General features: G+C 31.3%; 1 long non-coding RNA gene and 1 pseudogene across 1 annotated transcript; both read right to left on the minus strand.

Annotated features, from left to right (window-relative positions):
- Positions 1-1,301: 1,301 nt before the first annotated feature.
- On the minus strand, positions 1,302-5,141 carry LOC143054515 (uncharacterized). Its single transcript, XR_012971708.1, has 2 exons — positions 4,730-5,141; positions 1,302-1,502 (listed from the first exon to the last, which is right to left on the minus strand). It is a non-coding gene; the product is annotated as an uncharacterized LOC143054515 (long non-coding RNA).
- Positions 5,142-21,889: 16,748 nt separating this feature from the next.
- On the minus strand, positions 21,890-23,004 carry LOC143055199 (FMRFamide receptor-like; annotated as a pseudogene).
- Between the last annotated feature and the right edge of the window lie 369 nt (positions 23,005-23,373).

Genomic DNA, 23,373 nt, shown 5'->3' on the forward strand with positions numbered 1-23,373 from the left:
CATGTAACGTTTGATCAGTAAAAAATATAGAAAATCTGCTATTATATAGCAAAGTAATTGGAAGTGATTTTTTTATTCTAAATTCTAAAGTGCCCTTACTGCAGTGACGTCATTTAGAACTGTTCTACAGTCCTGACTGATTTGGTCAGTTCTGCTGACAGTTCTACGGTTAGAACTGATTTGGACAGTTCTACCTAGAACAGTTTTAGACAGTTCTACCCTAGAACTGATCCTGACAGTTCTACCTAGAACTGATTTGGTCAGTTCTACCTAGAACTGATTCTGACAGTTCTACTTAGAACAGTTCTAAGGTAGAACTGTTCTAGGTAGAACTGTTCTAGGACAGGTTAGAACAGTTCTATGCCAGATTATTCTGACAATTCTAATGAGAGGTTAGAAGTGATCTCTACTGTATATAAGACTTTTTTTTATTAGTTGTCAGTAATTGCCAGTACTCCCAGATCAGTAATTAGTCTTTTTGTTGTTGGGATATACGGTCATGTCCTCTCTGTGTCAGGAGCCTGTAATTCAGTGGATGTTGTTTGTTAATTTGTTAAATATTTGTTTTTCGTTCATTTTTTGTACATAAATTAGGCCATCAGTTTTCTCTTTTGAATTGTTTTACATTTGTCAATGGGACCTTCTATAGCTTACTATGTGGTTTGGGCTTTGCTCATTGTTGAAGGCTGTACGATGACCTATAGTTGTTAATTTCTATGATATTTTGTCTTTTCTGGAAAGTTGTCTTATTGGAAATCATACCAGATCTTCTATTTTTATATTCATTCCTGCTTTATTTATAGTTTCTCTTGTTTTTGTTCACATGTCTATGACAGTAGTAGATGGGCATTATGTTTTCTAGTCAGTCACATTAATTTGAAACTGATTAATTAACACATATAGAAATAAGAAGATGAGATATGATTTCCAATGCGACATCTCTCCACCAGAGACTAAATGATGCAGAAAGTACATATTATGGTGTTATCATTTAAACAAATCCATTAGGAGTCTGGCATCCAATGAAAGTTGTCCATAATTATTAACCATGCTGAAAGATTCAAGCTATGTTGTTCATATGCAAATCAAATTGTTTTTTCAATTGAACAAGACTAATTCTCTTTTTATTTATTTTTAAAGGTAATGTGCATGAACTTATGGAAGTATGCTTCATACAAAAGTGGCTTAGATATACATTTGTAGCAGCAGTTGATAAAAGACTGGCTGAGCCACCTCTACTAGCAGATCAGGCAAACAGACAAGAAAAGGAGACCACTTATAAATAAATTAAACAATGAATAAATGTGATACAATTTTATTATCAATATAGTTAATATAATTTGACTCTTTGTGTGGTCATTAGGGCTATTTAAAGTTTGTTAATTGTTCAGCTTGGAACTGTTCCCTTATTTTGCAAACAACACCTGATGGCAACACAACTCGTATGTTTCTCCTAGTACATGGTAAATCTTCTAGATCTTTGTGACAAATATCTGTTATTTCTGAAAACAAAAAACTATTCAGTGAGACATGTGAAAACTTATTTTAAAAATGAAATTTTACAAAGTGTCTTAGTTATTTTTGTTTGGTTGCTGTCCAATATATGTAGATCCCACATCTTGTTTATTCATACATATTTAGTAGTAAAAATCATATGGCTGTTTATTTACTCTTTTGAAACTTGATAAGGATTTAAAAATCAAGTACAAAATCTTACTTTAATTATCAACTGTAATCTTATTATAGCTCGAGTAGGGAAGTAGTGGAATGGGTGTCAATGAGACAACAATACACAAGAGGCCAAATGGCACAGAAATTATATCCAAAATTTACATTTACTGGTGCTTCTGAAATAGCTGCTGGTATAAAAATCTATGAAAACTGAACATGAATTGCTCTGTATGCATCAGTCTCTGTGCCAGTCACAAATAAATGCAAGTGATATTCATTGTTTGTAATTGAATTTGTATGTTAAAAACCTAATCACAGAAAATTAATTAACTTCTTGTCTTTAAATATTAACAATACAACAGTTTGTCACTAGGAGACCAAGAAATGGGAACTTTCCAGAAAACTAGATTCCATACAGGGTAATTGACAGGTTTGTGTTGGCAAAATAAAAGAATATAGTCATTTAAGTAGTACAAGTTAGTGTAAAATGAGGGGTTACTTGCTACTGGCATAATTAAGCAATGTGACAATATACTTATCCATGAATCATATGATTTGGATTAAATGGATTAGTTCTTGAAGGTATTCACCCATGTTCAATGTACTCATAATACAACATGCACAAGAAGGTATTGTTTGGGTTGGACAAAATCAATCAATCAAAAGGGATATAAGTATATCAACTCTACAAGAGCTTAATCCAATTAACTTGGGCTTTATCATGTTTATCATGTACAATGTACAATCTACATGTGTCATGTGTATTACAAATGTAATACTGTTACAAAGTGCAATTGATTACAAACAAAGCCATGACTTTCCTTAACAAGTTTTCTAAATACTTTGATATTTATGAGATGGAGTTTATAGAGAGTATCGGTCTAGAGAATCACTCTGTTCAAGCAAATTAATAAGCATAAATGCAACAGTCTCTTACTGTAGCAAGTTTGCCATATATGTTGATCAATCATCATGTATTGAATTTAAAAAAAGAGAGAAATATATTTTCTTAATTTATTCCATTCACAACTTAAACAGTTAAAATTAATTTAAACGAATCAACATGATCAAACATGCACCCACCCTTCCCATGTGTTGATATATATACAAGTACATCACACCAGAGACATACAAAAATGTACATGTACAAATGTATGAAGATATTTCACCAACTCATGTATTAAAGTACTGTAAATGTGCAAATTTGTTTAAAATTAGGACTGACTAGTGACTATAAATATAATTTATTCAGAGGTGTTCAATAATTCATGAAAAAAATTGTCTACATATATATAATATATAATGCACACATATAGATTCACTGTAACCTTTGTTTATATTACCCACTATATTGTAATAAATACATTGTACATGTATTATCATTATACAATATTTATGTAGCGCATTATATAATTTGAAAAATTACCCTAAGCGCTTAACATGAATAACAAAAAATAAGATACATAAGGTAAAAGCAAAATATACAATCACATAAATACAATTTCTGAGCAGTGGCGTGTAAAATGAAAACATTGATTGTCGGTTAAATAGAATAATATAAAAGAATGTACAACCCACACAAAAAATATCAAAAATTTAAAATTAATCAAAATGAAAGAAAAGTAAAAAGTTTCAAAAAATAAAAATGAGTTAAGAAAAATTTAAAATTTCCTCTGTATAAATTTAAAATAATGATTATCATTAAACCACAGTGACTAAAGTATTAAAAATTATTAAGTAAAAGTTCACAATACAATCAACTGGTAAAACAAATTGTTCATAAATTTCAAAATTTACAAAAAATCAATGAAAGCACTTCGGAAAAAATATGTCTTAAGACCTTTTTAAAAACGTCAAGAGATTGTTCATTTCGTAAGGATGAAGGTAAGCTGTTCCAAAGAGTTGGTGCGGCAATATCGAACCGTCGTTCACCATAGCGTTTTGTCCTAACATCGTTTGGTAGTCGTAACAGCATGCTTTTCTCCGATCGCAAGGCTCTACCAGGTTTGTAATGTTCAACTAATTCCTGTAGGTATGATGGTGCCTTGCCATGAATTGCTTTAAAAATGTACAGCAGGAGTTTGTACTGACAACGAAAATGAACCGGTAACCAGTGCAATGAAATGAGAACAGGTGTTATTGAATCGTATTTTCTCTTGCGCGTTATTAGCCGTGCTGCTGTATTTTGCACACGCTGTAGTTTTGTTATTACACAGCTATTTGGTCCGTATAACAGCGCATTACCATAATCTAGTCGTGATGTAACGAGTGAGCACACTAGAGTCTTACATGCCTCATCTGTAATCAGGGATCTAATGCGACCAATATTTCGTATCTGATGAAAACATGCTTTTGTCGTTGCACTAGCTTGTTGTTCCATGCTGAGTGTTTTGTCAAAATAAAATACATGTAATGATGTATATCATACACATGATACAGAGAGGGAAGAATTGATAGTATCATTTGAAGACATTTCCATTTCAGGCCTTCTTTTTCAATCTCAAACAAAATCTCCCCCCTTTTTTTCCTTTTTATCTCAACTTTATTTAAAGAGGGGTGAGCAGGAGTCTTTTGATAATTTTCCTCTTCCCTAACCCATCCAATTCCATCTCCCTACTCCCCCTTAATTTCGCATGTTCCCAGCCAACCCCTCCCTCAACAGCTAAAGGTCGCAATGCAGTGGCGGATCCAGGGTGGGGGGAGGGTTCCGGGGGTTGGAACCCCCCTTTTTTTTGGCCGATCAATGCATTTGAATGGGAGTTGGAACCCCCCCTTTATTCTGTGTTGGGAACCCCCCTTCTTAAAATGACTGGATCCGCCACTGCAATGTACATTAACTGTGTTTACCAACCTACTTATATCAATATTATATGATTACAAAAATTTTGTCCGAGATGACTATGATGTCCAACGGCTGTTTTGCCAGACAAACTGGGGTCGTGCCGAGGGCCCAAGCTTGTCTCTCGATGTCTGACAAAACAGCCGTTGGATGTCAGAGTAATCTCGGACTCACAAAAAGTATGCCTAAATACATTATTTTACTATCTAATTTACGCACCATGAGAGTTTGAAGCCGACAGGCTGTTAAAGATCTATTTCGTTTCCATCTTCACCATCGGATGTAGAAAATGTTGGCTTCTTTATCCAGTTACCGATTCAGCACCGGCAATCCTCTGGCTCTGACTTACAGGTTCATACATCATACATGTATGATTGTACTGACATAGTTAGTTTAACCTTGGGAATGTCTATCTGTTCACGTTCATCGTCTGTGGATCGATAGTCCATAGTTGTATCGTTGTATTGTCGTTCACATATTCGCGGCCATGCTTGTTTGTTTACATAATGAGAGGACACATATGACGTCACCAGCATTCCGGAACAAAGGGAGATAATCATGTTGCACTTTCCCCGATGAACCACGAAGTTACCTGTTTTATAGGTATAACAAGGACACACAAACGACTACCAATATTTTTTTTAGTATTTATTTTAACCAATTTATTAAAATATGAAACAAAAAAAGTTTTTAAAAACCTTTGCATTTCACCTTTAAATTGTGTGAGATCAATATTATATCTAGCTAGATGAGCTGAATCAGACCAGTCAAGACTAAATTTGAAAGTCAGAGCTAGTCAAGAGCCGAGAGAGCCTTGGTGAAGACCATTTCAGACTACACCAAGATTATAGTACTGCATCAAACTTATTATGTAAAGTCGAGAAAAAAGTCGAGTACAGTTAAGTCCAGTTAAGTACTGATGAGATAATGTCGAAACTAATCGAGTAAAATGTGTGCTCGAATTTCAGGGCGAGCACAAAATATTGTCTTATCAGAATTTAAGCAGTGTGTAGTGTTTCATTTCAGTAAACATCAACAATGCAATTTCAATAGGTACTCTATTCACAGCTAAAACTGTACCACTTTTACTTTAAAGTTTTGAACAAAAAATATATCCTTGAATAGAAAATTCATATGCTCTTTTTTCAAAGGTGGAAATATAGGGCTGTGCGGTATATATTCAACGTGTATATGCTCAGATCTTCTAAGAGTTTAAAATATCACTAAAATTCGGTACTACCCATACATGTACCTAAAGTCTGAATATTATATGTACCTCGCTAAAAGTTAAGCAACACTTTAGCAACTTCATCCCGTCTTTTTTTGCCATTTTACAACCATTTGCCTAAAATGAAATAGTCAAAATAACAATCATGAAAATAGTCCAAACTTCCCTTATACCACAAATTCAGTACATTGTACCGACATTTTTATGAGTTATGAATCCAGTGAAAAATTATTCTGAAGTAGTTTGTGAAACAGCTGCATTTACAAAATACAACCAATAAATGTACAGACTGTATGCTAATTGAATTCTGATTTCCATAAATCGTTTTAAACACTTGATATGGAACTGATACTTCAAATATTTTATGTATGGTTTATCTCTTGTACATAAAACTTTCATGGATACAAGGAAAGGTGATAGGATTGCTTATGGGACAAATATACCCCCAAAAAATTAAGAACTATGAAGATGTTGAACTGTCAAAAAGTAAAATATTGTTATGTTCTATGATCACAATCGAAAAATTAAACATTTCAATCATACCTATATCGACAACAACTAATCGAATGACGAGCAATCATTGAATTATATCGAGAGAAAAATGAAGTAGCAAATATTACTCATAAAAGATCTAGGTATGGACAATCTGTTACAAGAATCCACTTATACTACCACATGTACAAGTCCCGAGAAAAAAGGTTCAAGAAAAAATGCTAACTATAAATGTCTTTGAGTATGTTCTTTGACATTTCATACAAAGAAAAAGATCTTGATTCTCTAATACTGTACTGTCCTTATATCATGATTGTTCTTACCAAAAAAAAAAATATTTATAAACTAGATATGTCGAATGTTCCAGTAAATACTTAGGTAAAATGTACCCCAAAAAAATGATCCGTGATCAAAAATAAAACCCTCATAAAATATCATTATTATTTATACACTCTTAACTAGAATTGACATTTGACGGTTGCGATATGTTTTTGCAGTCAAATCGTTATACACAATTAAATGTCGACAAATAAAGGCAACAGTAGTATACCGCTGTTCAAAACTCATAAATCCATGGACAAAAAACAAAATCGGGGTAACAAACTAAAACCGAGGGAAACGCATTAAATATAAGAGGAGAACAACGACACAACACTAAAATGCAACACACACAGAAACGGACCAAGCATCAGACAAAATCCCACGAGAATAACAAATATAACATCAAAACCAAATACATGAATTTGGGATAGACAAGTACCGTGGCACGTCTTATCGCATTGTGAAATTATACTAAAATATAGCGATATGATATTCATATTATAATGACCATGTTCATACAATTTAAGAAAAATAATTCAATGTACAGCTGCTTAAATTATCTATATGATATGAGTAAGATTCAATATTCTATGACGACTTTTTTATTAGTATATAGCCCAAAGCATGAGGGTTTGTACGTCGAACATTGCGTTATCTTTTTAAACTACACACGAAATTTATAATGATTTGGTTAAACTGTATGTTTAACAATTTCTGAATACACGTGCATATTACGACCACATATTTGTGAACTATGTGATTGTTCTCTTCTCATGTAGCTAATTTTACTTATACAAAAGAAGATCTGGTATGAAGGCAATGAAACAACTCTAAACAAGAGACCACATGGCACAGAAATTAACAACTAAAGACCCCGTACGGCCTTCAACAATGAGGAAAAGCCATACCACATAGTCAGGCACATACATACATAATGTGGTGGAGTTTAATAAATGCGCGGGATTCCAACCCTTCCCTAACATGAGACAGTGGTGTAACAGTTCAGCATAAGAACAAACTATACACATCAGCTGAAAAAGGCTTAACTTATCAGAATGATAAAAAACAAATACTGCCTATACAAGTGAACGTTTAACATATTAACAACAAAAAGTACAGATCGGAGAGTACTCACAGTTTTAGGAATTTTGGTCCTCAATGCTCTTCAACTTCGTACTTTATTTGGCCTTTTTAACTTTTTTGGATTCGAGCGTCACTGATGAGTCTTTTGTAGACGAAACGCGCGTCTGGTGTATATACTAAATTTGTCCTAGTATCTATGATGAGTTTATTTACTGATAGCTTATTCAAAGCCACTAACAACTAACATAAATATGATGCACATACGACTAAATTATCAATAAGTACCCATTCAACATCCAATGGATTTAGTATAAAGACGTCATAAACAGTCAGAAAAAGAACATGACCTTGTGCAGTGCAAAGATGCAGATATCGACAGATTATAGATCCATGAATGTTTATATGTATATAGCAATAATATTTATAAAAAAAGAAGAAGTGGTATGAATGCCAATAAGACAACTCTCCATAAGAGACTAAAATGCCACAGAAGTTAACAGCTAGTATAAGTCACCGTACGGCCATCAACAACTACTTTGCTTTTGATTTACTACTAATAAAATCAATATTAATAGCAATAAAAGAAATTTTCAATAATATAATTAATTACAGAGTGTTGATTTGTTAACCTTATAGAGGTTGGACTTTGTAAATACAGCTGTTTCTCGAACCACGCCTCTTTTGGGGAGATATATAATAATCATAGATATGCTGATTTCTTAACGTACTGGTTTCCAAATATGATCTCTGGATTTCATCTCATAGGAACATAACTTTGGAATGTTACCAGTAAAGAAAATCAGGGTTACGCCTTGAATTTAATTCTTAGGAATTTTCATAGAAGAGATAGGGGTAGTATATTATTTTAGTATAAGTTTGAACTCTCAAAAGTTTAGGCCATATAAATGTTTAAAAAATGCTGACATCCCTATATTTGACCTTTGAATAAATAGTAGTGCATATCAACTTTCCTTTCTGGGATAAAATTGTTCTTGAAATTTCATAGTAAAAGTGGCACAGATTTAGCCGCAAAAGAAGTTCCTATAGGAAATTGCATTGTCTATATTTACAGAATTGCAACCTATATAAGATTTAAAACAAGAACATACCGAATTTCACAAAAGCTGGTTTAATTAAGAGATTTTATAAAAAAAAAAAAACTCAAATGAGTTACACTGAAGTGTAATACCTATTGCATAAAGATTGAGAAAATGATGACTCAGCATAAAATCATAGTATGCATGGTTTACTTTAAGCCCTGAATTCTAAAGAAATTCATTATACATGCATATTTGCATTTACATAAATATTTTGACATGAGCGTCACTGATGAGTCTTATGTAAACGAAACGCACGTCTGGCGTATCAAATCGTAATCCTGGTAAATTTGATAACTATTAAATTGTTTAGCAGTGCTTAAATTTACTCATCGCAGTCATTGAAACTCGTTAAATCAACCTTAGAATAGTTTGTTAACACATGTTCAACTATGCCATTAGATTTATACTTCTTATTTCAAATTGTCTGTTTTAATACTTATTATTCTTGTCACTAATTCGTACACAGAATTAAAACTTATTTTCCGACCTATTGATACGTGATGAATAAGCACCCACTGCTTTGTTTTAATGATTTGATGATATATTTTGCTGAGGCAGTATTTCTTTCATTGTCATGAACAATTATTATCAAATCACATTTTTGGTTACTTTTTATTACAAATGCAATTACCGACTGTCTATTTCTAAATATTTTACACTAGTATTTTATGTTGAATAAGGACAAACAAAAGTGCTTAATAGTTGAAAATGTTTCTATAATATTGAATGTTTTTTTATTATTTCGTATTATGTAAATGTGATAGGCAATATTGATATTTGTTTCTAAACAACTCCAACAATGCATAGTACTGATCTGACGGTACTTGCAATTATTTGAAGCTGATTCAATTTAAAAAAACAACTATTTAATAAAAATGTATCTAAGATAACATGATAATCAGGGAACATCCATATAAAAAAGAGACCATAATCAGTCTGAGCAAAAATGACCTGATTCAAAGCCAAAATATACGCATAGATAGGAAATAGAACAGTTCCGGAATGGCAAAAATGATGTACTCATTTATTCCAACATCCTACATACAATATATAAACTGTGACGATTTATGTAAAATGTAAATATAATTTAAATATAAAAAGGTCGATTTTTTTCAAATAACCTTCTGACTATTGTATTATTGAAAAGAAGAAAAACAGCACAATTTGAAAAGTTGTTCCAAAAATAGTAACCCTGGACTTCGAGAAAGTGGTTTAGTCTTCATCAATCTTCTTATTCAAATAGTATCAAATAAATGCTAAAATGATATTTGCCTACTGCACAGTATTTTGCAATTTAAAGAGCATATGCCTTGTAAATCGTTACATAAATAATTCTGCAAATGACTTTCTGATGCAATCAAAATGTGTACCGTATATGTAAGTATTCATTTGAATTATGAGATGATGTAATTATCAAAGCTTCGTCTGAAAAATAGGGGATTTGTATTAATTCGCATGTTTCAACTTTCAAGATACATTTGATCATATTAAGACAGTAATTTGGACTCATTTCTGTTTACAGCTATTATAATCACATACATGCATTAAGATTTAAATCAATATATTCAAATAAATGTAATAAACAGAAAAAATCAAGAACGTATGTATCGAGTTTCCTTTTATTATATTGTGTATATTAACATGTAGTCTTTTTACTTTTGCAAATTTATTTTAACACCCTTGAAATAATTGAAATATTTCCCAAAGTTCTCGACGTCTTTGAAAAGGAGGACAAAAAATACAGTTACAGCTAGATATGACGAGAAAGAATTAAAAAAAAAAAGATATCATTTATCAACTTTATTTGTTAATTCGAATCAATTTTATTTAAAAAAAAATATATAAACCAAGATGTTTAAATGTGACAATGACATACACAAAGATGTTGTATGACTGCCAATGAGATGTACTACACAAAAAGAAAGAATATTAAGCATTACGACTGAAGCCTTTTCTATAACATGTATAACCAGGTTCAAGGGGTTTACAAAATCCACAAAGAAAAAGACACATTACATTACATTTTGTTCATTTGACACGTGTTAGGACTACAGAAGTGGTACTCGATTCAGAACAACGTGAATTAGTTTTAAAATAAGATTAAATTAAATCATCATATATATCATGATTGAAATTTCATATTTGCATCAGACACGCGTTTTGCCTACAAAAGACTCATCAGTGACGCTCGAATAAAAAATGTCAAAATGGCATATACAGTTCATAGTTGAAGAGCATTGACACCAAACATTCCTAAAAAATTTTACAGCGAAGGTGATCTATTCCTGAGGTAGTAATTAATAGCCTTAGTCTTGCAAAAATTTCTATGTTTGTCTTTTATTTTTAGCCATGGTGTTGTCAGTTTTTTCTTCCTGATTTATGCGTTTGACCGTTCCTCTGGTATCTTTCGCCCCTCTTTTATGATTATGAACATATCAATGATAACTCAATTCAAAGTGCTGACTACTGGGCTCTGATGATTCCTTTGGAGAATTAAAACAGCAGTGTCATCGCCCGAGTAGTTATAAATAAACTCATCATATATGCCATGACTGAAATTGTATATGCTCGCCAGACTCGCATTTCGTCTACAAATTGCATATAAAAAAAGCCTAAACGTTGTGTCAAAAACGTGTAAAGACATCTGTGACTAATTCTTATACATGGCAAGTTAGCATTATTTATGATATATACTTAGTTCCAACGTCGAAGTACTGACTACTTTGCTGATAGAAACCGTCGGAGACAAAACGAAAATTGCATACATTTATTTAGAAAAAAAGATATAAAAGTAACTAATACTTGCAATTACGACGAAGTATTTAGAATAAGTAGTGTCAGGCAAAAATTAGCATATAAATAACAATAATTATTATCATAATTTTTCAGAGAGCTTTTTTTCCAGTCAGAAATAGACTATCGATAATACATTGTAAGTAGTAATCTGCGTATTTTATATGTTGTCTGAACAATCTATACGGCGACCTGTTTCTACGGTGTATTTCTCGAAATGAAAACCAATACGTTATCATTGCAAGCCCTCGCGACATTTTTATCATCAATATACTAATATCTAATAGAATTTTCGGGGTTTTGTTTGGATGATATCACTTAATGGTAGTTTATTACAGATGTATCGGAAAGAAAAAGAATAGGTCATATAATTACAGATTATAATTTGCTGTTTTCTCACAAATACAAAACAACTGTTTTTACAATGTATAGCTATACATAGCAATATTTGATTTGTTAAAATTATTAAAAATGTGTGTCAGTAAACGAAAAAGTCTCTAGTTTATGTTGATGAGCTAGAATCATAATTATTACAAATACGAACATGGAACCATCTTTTAATGATGGGGAATGATTACAATTTTGGCTTTAAATAATTCATTTAAGGCTTTCATCAAACAGTCTAGTATACATAGCCAAATGTAAGAACCATTAACTAGATGTTAAGGTGGTACCCAACACTTTAACTAAAATTAATTTGGCTCGTTTAATTTTTTCTTAAATTTTGACAAAGTATTTACTTTGACCCTTTGACAAAAATATAAAAATTTAAAAAAATTTGAACCAACTGTTTTATCAGAAAAATTACACTGGTTATATAGCAGTTTGATGAACACTTATTTTGATCATTGAGAAGCTTGAAATTCCCTTAACAACACAACGTAATCAAAACGTTTAGCTGATTTTACAGAGTTATCTCCCTGTAGTGTTAACGTTTTTGTGATCAATATATGGTTCGGTTGTTAATGTATGTGAGAGGCACACATAAAAAGACAATCTATATGATTAGTTTCTATGATGAAATTAAATGTTAGCATTGACAATAGCAAATTTCGTATAAGTCATGAATATTTTATTTGTCAATTCAACACCATTTTGATTAAACTAATTGATCGACGGTGTAATGATTCAGTATGTTATCTACCTTTTCAATAGTAAAATACCTGTATGGATTAAAATTATCAGGTGTAATTGATATGTTGCTTCCATGAATAATTTCCTTTTTATATCTGTTATATGCGTTTCAAAGACATGCTCTTCCGTATTTTTGTTTTTAAAAGAATCATTTTATATAGAGTTTAAAGACATATTTAGACAAACGTTTTATGATTAAATTAAGACCAATCCTCACAAACCAGCACTAAGGTTTGCCATTATAATAACAAAACTGGTTGAACAATTGTATATCTTCTATGAGAATAGTCAAACATGATGTTTATGCTTATCATGATAAAGTTATTTCGACCTTTTGTGATAAACTAATGGGTACATGATTACAATATTGGATAATGCACAAAACAAAGAGTAATATATTGTAATTAAAATATTATTAGTACAATAACAACTGGTTATCAATACAAATACCACGTTGCTGACAGTATGAGCATCATATCCTTTTCATTTGAAAACATGACTCCTTCAAATTGTGATTTAATTGAAGTTAGTACATGATATATTGATAAATAAAAAAAAAAAAAAAAAAATATAAAACAGCCAGTAAAACATTACAACACAATTGCTTATATCGCGAAAATGCCAACCCAATGTTGGAAGACATAAAGATAATTGGAAATTATATTGCAATTCAAATGTACAACAAGAAATTAAGTTATGTTAATAGCAATTATAATATATACAACCATATGAAAATAATTCGCAAAAGGATAGCTGAGACTTTTTAATACAAAAATTATTGTCTTTTTTCAGAAAATAAATCAAAGACAAGAAAAAAAAAACAAAATCAAAGCAAAGGAAAGGAAAACAATCAACAGAATATTAAATTCACTGAAAAATTAAATGAGGACAAGTACATGCATATTCAAATATCGACTGCTTGTCCGACGACAAGAAAGTTTTCAGTGACTGTTGTTGTCTTTTCATCTAATCATGTCTGAAGTAAGGAATTTTGCATGATATCGGATTTTTGATTATCTAGTCAATTCTTTTGTAGAATTGGGTGATATGGAGGTTTGTGTATGTATTTGAGACTTATTATTGTTCGAAGCTTTACCACTCGATGTATATATGTATAATCATTCATTGGTGGTGTCCACTTTACTTACAGCAATTATGTCGTATTTTATTATCCAACATGTATACACATTATATCATACACATTGTAGCGTGTGAATTTTTTCTAATGCTAAGAATAATTTGCAAATAACATGCAGCTAGTTTCTGTTTTCCTCAAACTCATATTCTTAACCCAACTAGGAAATCGCTTTGAAGACGGAATCTTATGACAAATAAATTCAATACACAGATTCATTTATATGTCTAAGTAAGAATGACGTATAATTTCCTTTTTTTTTCATTCGTTTTTAGTATCTCATTAAAATCACAAAGATTCGAGTACGTACTTACATGGTGTTTATAGGAAATGAACACTCATTTGGACAGAATTAATGACATAAATATCAATAAAGATAAATGTCAGCTAACTGTAACTTTGGTAAACTATTGTGGCCTTCTATAAACCTTTTAGATATTGGTGTTTGTTTTTTTGAACGACACTCTATGCAAATTGTATCACAGACGAAGCAATAGATATTTATTTCTCTTAGTTTAATTTTGTGTTCATTAGAAACATCAGTTGAAATGGTTTCGAATCGTATTACAGTTAAAAAGATACATTTTCCAGATTCCGCTAATATGTTTAACGCTTTCACATTCTGTTCAAATGTGTCTGTCCCAAGGCAGGAACCTGTACTGGTTGTCGTTTGTTTATGTGTTACATATTTGTTTTTCGTTCAATTTTTGTACACAAGTTAGACCATTAATTTTGTTTCTGTTGGAATTGTTTTACATAGTCATTTTAGGGCCTTTTGTAGCTGACTATGCGGTATCGGCTTTGTTTATTGTTGAAGGCCTTACGGTGACCTATAGTTGTTAATTTAGGTGTCATTTTGTCTCTTGTTAAGAGGTGTCTCATTGGCAATCATACCACATCTTCTTCTTTTTATATTGTTTACATTAAAGAAAAACACAAACAGAAGCGTGATTGGACAAACAAAGGAACGAGGGATCGATTAAGTTGGCGTTGAATTGAGTATAATCGCTTATTCATGTTATTGTTATCATTATCATTTATCATGTTAATGAATGGTAAGATTTCATAAATACATAGTATTCCTGCTTAGTAATCGGTGGACCTTTTACAATGGTAACTCTTTGGTATTGATTGCTATTGATCAACTTGCAGTAGGCAAGTACTACCCGTAAAGGAACTAAATATTGGAAATTGATTAGAAACATCAAATTTATACTCAAGAAAATCAAAAGAAATATCGACTGAGAGCATGCTTAAAAATTAATTGTGTCTCAGGAATTTAAAAAAAAATCTAAAAAAAAAAAAAAAAAAAAAAGAACGTGGTCGTCTTATACACTACTGGATGTCCTTATTGTTCAAGTGTCCTTACTAAAGAAAAGTCTTAATACTGGGTTTGCCAATTGCCTAGATGTACATTTGATAGCTTCATGCAATCTCGCAGATTTTGTTTCTTACTTTGATGAGTATCAAAATTTTGTATTTAGCTAAAATTGTGGTTTAATGAGGTATAAAAAAAATTGTCTTACCCTCACATAAAACGAACGAATAGATTAAACACCTACTGCTTTCATCTTAATCATCAAATGAATTCATATATTGAAGCAGAATTTTGTTAACTGTCAGAAATAATTATTCTCCAATTACGTTCTTATCACTTTTTATTACAGTTGCATTTATAAATTGTATAGTTGAAAAAGTGTGAATTTTATATATCATGATGATGCTGTTAGAGACACAATACTGCTGGCTAAGGATAAAAGTCAACACGCTAGTATGGTATATAGATAACAAGTTGAAATTGATTCAATACACTAAGAATATCTTACAAGTTAGCGATCTACAGCTGTACATGTATTACCAGCCAGTCGAATCAATATTCAGTCGAAATGTCACAATTTTGAAAATCAGACATTATATTCAGACAGTTCTTATAGGATAGAAAGTTCAAACCTCTTATTTGTCAAAATATAAATACACGTACATCTATACCAATAAAAGTTTGATGATGATTTATTTCATCATATACTTATAGAAAACTATCAAACTTTCAAATGAGTAACTTCAACTTGCAGCAGATGAGATACTTTGTTACAATAGAACAATTATATGAAAAAGTGGAATAAAATATCTCTGGATCAGTCAAAGATTATATTTCTTTACAAAGGGATTCTATTATTGACATTTTTGGGTTCAATCGGCAATATCAATAACAATTATATTATGTATAAGCTACATGGATATCTTATGTCACATTAATTCAATCTATCATGAAATTTCTTTATCTCGAACGTTACATGATATATAGTGTTTGCGTACAGTTGTGTTTGCCTGGGTTAGATACATGATAGTTTGTTTTGTTTGTTCTATGTGTACAGAGATGTTTGTTATCAAATAGTCAAACAGAACAGGTCCGAACAAAGTGTATCACAAGATCCCTTAAGAATAAGATTGTAATGCCGTATGAGATACATTTCTTAGGGATTAAACCATTCCTTCGGATGTAACACCTATCCTTTGGGATTAGGACTTTATCTTATATTTATTTATTGCTTTTAAAATACTATTAGAGGAATTAGTATCCTACATAATTTGTCACTAATTCCTTTTGTATCGCCAAAACAGACGAATTCAACCTTTTTGGTGTATTCTTTGGTCTATCCCTAAAGATACAGTATTGCCCAGTTTGATAATTCTACCACTAAAAATGAAATCTAAATTTGCTCTCAAGTGAAATCCAATATTATCCGAAGAGATTTTTACTAATATTACTTTGATTTTAATCTAGACTTGTAAACTTTGACTGGATCTACAGAACGAAAACTACCGTTGCCTGTTACTTAATTGAAATCATTTCGATATAAAACAATATACTGTTACTTTCCTCATCATTCCAACCATTATGATAGTCATAAAACTGATTGTTAGGGTAACAACGGAATAACAATGACGGTTATACATATTTACTATGACGTTACAAAAAGCCTTGACTAACGCGTATATGTACATGTATCATTCCCACATTACTACGATTTCCGGTGTAATATATTCGGTGTAATTAAACAGATATATCATGTTATGAAGTGGTATTTACCAGTGGATCAAAGTCCCTTGACTTGAATTTTCGCAAATACCCCTCCGTTACATGATATATCTGTGTAAAATATGCATAACGTGCATATATATTGATGTATTATTGTAAACTTTATGTTTTACATTGTGGTATTCATGTAAATTTTGTAATTACCTAGTTATGGTCAGACACGTTTTCTATTGTTCATTGAATGCCAGTTACCTTACTTTATGACCGTATTTAAATATTTCATCCTTGAGAGTAATTTGCTTGTCTCGTCAATCAGTAATAACCTGTTTTACGTAAATCTGGCAGGAAATAACTCAATCATGAAATGGCTAAGTGTCAATTAAACCTGAAAATACTTCTGGGATAAATACTATCGAAAGGTGACTGGATGTCAAGGTAGACAAAGACATTCAACCATAGTAAGAAAATGATACAAAAACGAAGAGTATATTAACACACACAAGATGGTTAAATTTTACAATCTCTTTAAATTTCTCTCATTTTCGTACAAATATTAAACATTAAGGTTGTTTTCTTTCATTTCATTGCAGAATATATCTCACTTAAATAGGGCTGCAATATTTAAGCATTGGTTATGCATTGTGTCTAAACATTATTTGTTGAAATATTCAACAGATACCAAAGAAATATTAAATGTTAATCAGTCTGATAATATTATGTTAAACATCGCCTCTTTTTTGTGATCTGATAAATCCCTTCTCGGTAGTTTGTCAATATTTAGTAAAGAATGGAGAAATATTTCTTTTAAAGCACAAGAAAAAATATTGCGATAAGTGATACATTTGCCTTACTATTGATTTTTATTGTTGTTTTTTTTTCTTTCCATCATTTGTTTTCTTTAAGTTTTTTGAAACATATCGTTTTCATTATTATCATGATTATAACTTTGCATTTTGTATGATTCAACTGTATGTGATTGATCTTTTCCTCGTTTTTTCCAAAACATATATTACAAAAAAAAAACGAATAGTTTTGATCCCGTATTTACATTTTGATAAAAATGTCCATATAGACTATTGTTTACCTAATTAATTCAAATATGTAATACAAAATATACCTTCATGTGCTATTTTTTGAGTAAAATGAGGGAGAAATTTTGTATATTTACTCAGAATTCGGATTTTCCCTTTCGAAGGAAAGATATAACTTTTTTTTGTTTTAAACGATAAACACAAATTGTTTTTTGTAAAATAATTTGTAATTTTTGTATTTGAGAAGTATCTAAAAGTTTATACATTTATCATTTAAAAATAACTCATTTTTATCAAACGGTCATTAATGTAGAAAAACACATAATTTTTTGCTGTATATTTATCAAATTTAAAAAAAATTGCACTATTTACGTTTTCATGAAAATTGGCACACACAATTCTCTCGCGTAGTCAAACCAAATGGCAGTTTAAAACAGAGGGTCCATGAACTCGATTTCAAGTTAAATAAGCTTGAATGATAAAAATCAGTCGAAAACTGAATCTTCTCTTTATAAGTCATAGTTTGACGTAGCGAAAATAACAATTTACCTTATCAACGCAATTACCTCCCCTGTACCTGTATCGTATGCCCTTAAAACCTAGGGTGTATAGCTAATTAAATCTACCACATCTTATAACAATGTTTCTAATTCAAATTTCTTAAAAAAAAAAAAGATTATTTTTCAGAACAGGTTTCAAATTAGGTTCACTAACAGGTAATAGAATTGACAATTAAACCGGTCCCATGATATTTGTAATTCATAATTATCTTATTAAATAACAAGTTCTAAAAAAAAAAATAAGATAATTGAAATTACAACACTGATGTGTAGAAAACGACATTGATTTGTAAATCAAATTAGTTTGAAATATGGAATATAGAGTCACAATAATTACATTTATAACAAGGTTATGTTTTCAATTGAAATTGCACAGAGATGTTTCCCATCCTCTGCAATTCTTAGTCTTGCATAATTAAAACAGATTATTAAAACCGCTTTCAAATGGACATGATAGGAGTACTTACAAAAATAATTTACCATTACCTCTGACTTTTTTGGACAAGCATCATGTTGTAAGACACATTACTAGTTGTTTTTTTTTTGATAATCATTTCGCAATTTTGAAGATTATAACATGCATAACTACGTATATTGTGTTGTATTGTATTTGTAATGACGCTTCACATAAAGTCTGTTTACAAGTTAGAGAGTTCATATAAATCATTAAAGTAGTATCATGCCGACACAAAGCACATAACTAATAAGCGCAACCGTATCTGGAATATCCTTGATTTCGAATGACCATTTATAAAAATAAACAGTTTGAAAGAGTTGTATTCAGTCTAATTAGCTTAACCACATTTAGTTTTAGTGGATTAGGAAACAAGCTAATGGCAACTTATATAAAGCCTGTTCCACTTTCAGGATGTCTTTTACGTGCAAGAGACATGACTTCTCTAAACACCGGTCAACAATTTATCGTACGCTTCTGACGGACTATCGTCGTTTCCTCAAAACTATATTCGCAAATGGTTCAAGGAAGAGCCGAAAATTAAGTCCCTGAAATTTACTCCCCGGATCTTGGATCGATCCAGGAACCTTTGTGTTAGTAGTCTGATGGACTAACCACTACACAACGGCTCAGTTTACAGTGATGAAAACTGCATGCACTGAATGCCAATAACCTAGCATATATTTCACTTTAACTGATATGGTCATCGGTATGAGTATATTTGATGTGTTATATGGTATTAAGAATATAATTTTATTCTGATTTCTAATCAAGTGCCTTCAAACAACTGGTTTCAATTATAATGCAATTTACTCCCACTGATAAGGAAATTTCAAAACTTGTAAATTTTACATTTCATCCAAATAAGAAATTTATGCCCTGTTCAAAGCATAAACATTTCTTAAATAAGTCATCGATTGCAACAACATAGTAGATATCTTTTAAATGAAATATCAGAGGTCGCAGCACGACTTTCTACAATTGTCAATCCCAGATAGCCACACAATGTTTGATTTACTTTGACTATCTTATTTATTGTGTCTGTTTAGTTAACGCATCAATGTAAATATTACGGAATTTGATGAGACTGTCATCAAAGTGAGAGGTTTGCGCTATAAAACCAGGTTTAATCCACAATTTTGTACATTTGAAAATGCCTGTACCAAGTCAGGAATATGACAGTTCTTGACCATTTGTTTTTGATGCGTTTTGTTATTTGATTTTGCCATGTGATTATGGACTTTCCGGATTGATTTTCCTTTTAGTTCAGTATTTTTGTGATTTTACTTTTTACAAGATGAAATTTTGAGATTGATAAATTCTGTTGAAAACTGCATCGACCTACTATCACAATTATAATATATTTTGCAAAAAATGGGAACAAATTCAAAAACATATCAAAACGAATATAAAAAGACATAACGAACAATTAAAGAATACCGTCCACTGTAAATCGCCGTTTTAGAATCTTATGCATTCTGAGTAATGTATCCAAAAGCGTACACTGAAACGTTGTGATAAGTTACGACGTGATGAACAATGCAAATTCAACCAATGACGTAACGTTACTTTCATTTGGTGTACGAACAATGAGATAACCCAAAGTCCTTTAGATTTTAAAAAGGCTACTTGAAGAGCAGAGAAACTGGGGCCCACAAAAACACGACAGAAACAATTAAAATGTAGCTTCAAGATCTTCATCAAAGTCTCATGTGATATCAGTTGCTCTGACAGAAACAATTGTTACGGGTACAACAACAAAATGATTTAGCCGTTTAACTTGTACTGATGTAGCACATGAATCAGAACCTGTGTACACTTTTTGACCACTTACATCCAACTCTGAAATGAAATCCTTATTTTTAAAGTAATGTTGTTTTTTTTTGTGTGTCGTTTCGTCATTTTTTCATTGTAAAGTCTGTTCTGATAAAACATATGCTTTTCAACTTTCCTCATATAATCTTCTCTCTCTTTAACTTAACTACTGCTGATTAATTATAGAAATCTTTTAAATTCCCTGAAAATAGCCATAATTCGTATTGCAACAGAATAGTAACACCATAAAAAGTAGGTGTTCAATTATGTATTCACGTAAAACACCAAGTTTATTAATCATTTATTCTATTTTAGTTTTGAATGCTGTTCTTTAATCATGTACACAAAAGAAAAAAAAATACATTAAAGTATGATTTAATCCTTAGATCAAGACATGATCAATTAGTGATACGTGAACAAAGAATGATTGTAATTTATGATTCGTTGCATGTTTTAATATCATGTGTCTGCACCGCTGCATGTGAATATGTCATGATTTCAAAAACAGGACAAGAAGAATACTATTTATCACATTGGCATTTTAAATCTGCGTTTATCAATATTTCTCTTGTATGATTCATAATGAATTTGAGTATCTCTTGTTCTTAAACGTTGGCATAGAATTAAACAACACTAAATCACCGTGTGGCCTTCAAATTTAAAAGGCTCAGCCATATTTGTTAACATTATTTTCAGATGAAGAACTGCAACGAAGGCACCGTTTCTTTGCCTTCTCTATAAGTTTTTTTTTTGTAAATGTATGAATTGTTTGTTATAGATCGATACCCAAAATCTTGTTTTTAACAAACTTTATCAGAGACGTATGTGTGCAGTACGAAGTTTAAAATTAAATCTGGATGAGTAAATCTTTTTAAAACATGGGGTATCGCAAACATAACTAGATGAGGAAATTACGTTCGTGTCTGTTTCTTGTTTGGTTGCTAATAAAGATTGGTCATATTCTTTATAAAACCAAAGAAGGATTTTATTTTGTTCAAACATCAGCAGGAACATGACTTTTACAATTATATATTTGCAAATAACCCATTTCATTGATTGTCAGATAACAATATTCTTTTGACAAAACATTTTCAAAATCTGTGATCATTAATTATAGAGATGTAGTGTTTAAACTTTATTCGTTGATACAGCTGTATTGAACTTTGAACTGTATTTTCCATATTTCCAATATTTCAAGCAACCCATGACTGTCGAGTTGGTCCTGGAGAATTAGGGAGAGGGCATTTATGAAAACTTTGATAAACTTTACTTCTATAAGTAAATAAAATTTTAAGTTCTTCCCGGAAGTAAGCACCTATTATACTATACAGGAAAAAGTTAATTCAATAGTTCATAAAAAATATTGTCTTTGTAAAAATCAATAGGTTTTGATTGGTTGGTACGAATACACTATCCTCCATTCGCATTGAACTCATTTGCAGTGATTGTTTAAACCATATAATGGCATATGGCGTATTAAATGCAATGAAGCAAAACGATATAGTTATTAAGATTATGGTGAATTCTAATCGCATTATGCTTTCTTCTGTTATAATCCTCACCTGTCTGTGTCTTTTGATCCGAATGATTAACTTCCGAATGATCAATGTATTCAGTAATGTTATAACCAAGAATGGTAGAAAGGTAATACACACTACAAAAATGCAGTCATAAATAAAAGACAGGTTTGTGTGTTCTGGTCGTCTTGTACAAGATGGAACATTATTTGGCCCTACATAAAGCACTTCGCTCAGCCATGGTCGGAATGAGGCTATCACTAAAGAAACAATTACTGCGAAGAAAACAATTCTCTTATTGGAACGTAGATTACATACGTCTTTCCGTTTTAACGGGTGACAAACTCTGACATATCTCTCCAATGTGAAACATGCTACAAGCCAAGCCGAAAGGAAACGGAAAGAATACGACATAAACAATATTATCTGACATACACCATTACTTTCCAAAAACGGAGCTGTAAGCTGTCCGGAACCGATAGGTATTCCTTTTCTTATCCACTCAACAAGGACATAGAAAATTAAAGCCATGAGATCAGCTTTTGATAGTGCTGCAAGATATACACTTGCAGATAACTTCCTCATGTTTTAGTAAGAAACACAAATAAGCAAATTGTATTCCCGGTTGTTTCTTCAGTAAATATAACAGGGGTGACATATGTGAATACATCTGATCCAATTGACCGCTTGTCAGAGCCTCGATTGATGGGCCACTGGTCATTACATGTAAGGTTCGATCCATTTCCACAAGACAGATATTCGGCCGAATAAAGTACAAAGTTAAAGAGCATTGAGGACCAACAGTTCCAAAAACGTTTTGCCGAATAAAGCCAAGGTAACGAAATAGCAAGCAGAACAAATAGCAAACTGAAATAAAAAACTCAACTGTATCATAAAACAGTCGCGTTGAGTTATGTACCTAATACAGAAAATAAGATAGACATATGTAGTACGTTATTCGCGAATTACTGCGGAAAAGGGTACAGTGCATTATTTGTGCTTATGAGATAAACGTGTCTGTATATTATTTGAATAAGATTGATTGATTGAATGGGGTATTGTACTAAACTATGCACGCATAGTATTATAAGCTTTCTTTCCCCAGAGGCTGCCTCGCTCCGTTCGGTGTTGATGTAATGCAATAAGTATTAAAATGATTT

The sequence above is a fragment of the Mytilus galloprovincialis genome, chromosome 12 (assembly GCF_965363235.1).
Source record: "Mytilus galloprovincialis chromosome 12, xbMytGall1.hap1.1, whole genome shotgun sequence".
Lineage (NCBI taxonomy): Eukaryota > Metazoa > Mollusca > Bivalvia > Mytilida > Mytilidae > Mytilus > Mytilus galloprovincialis.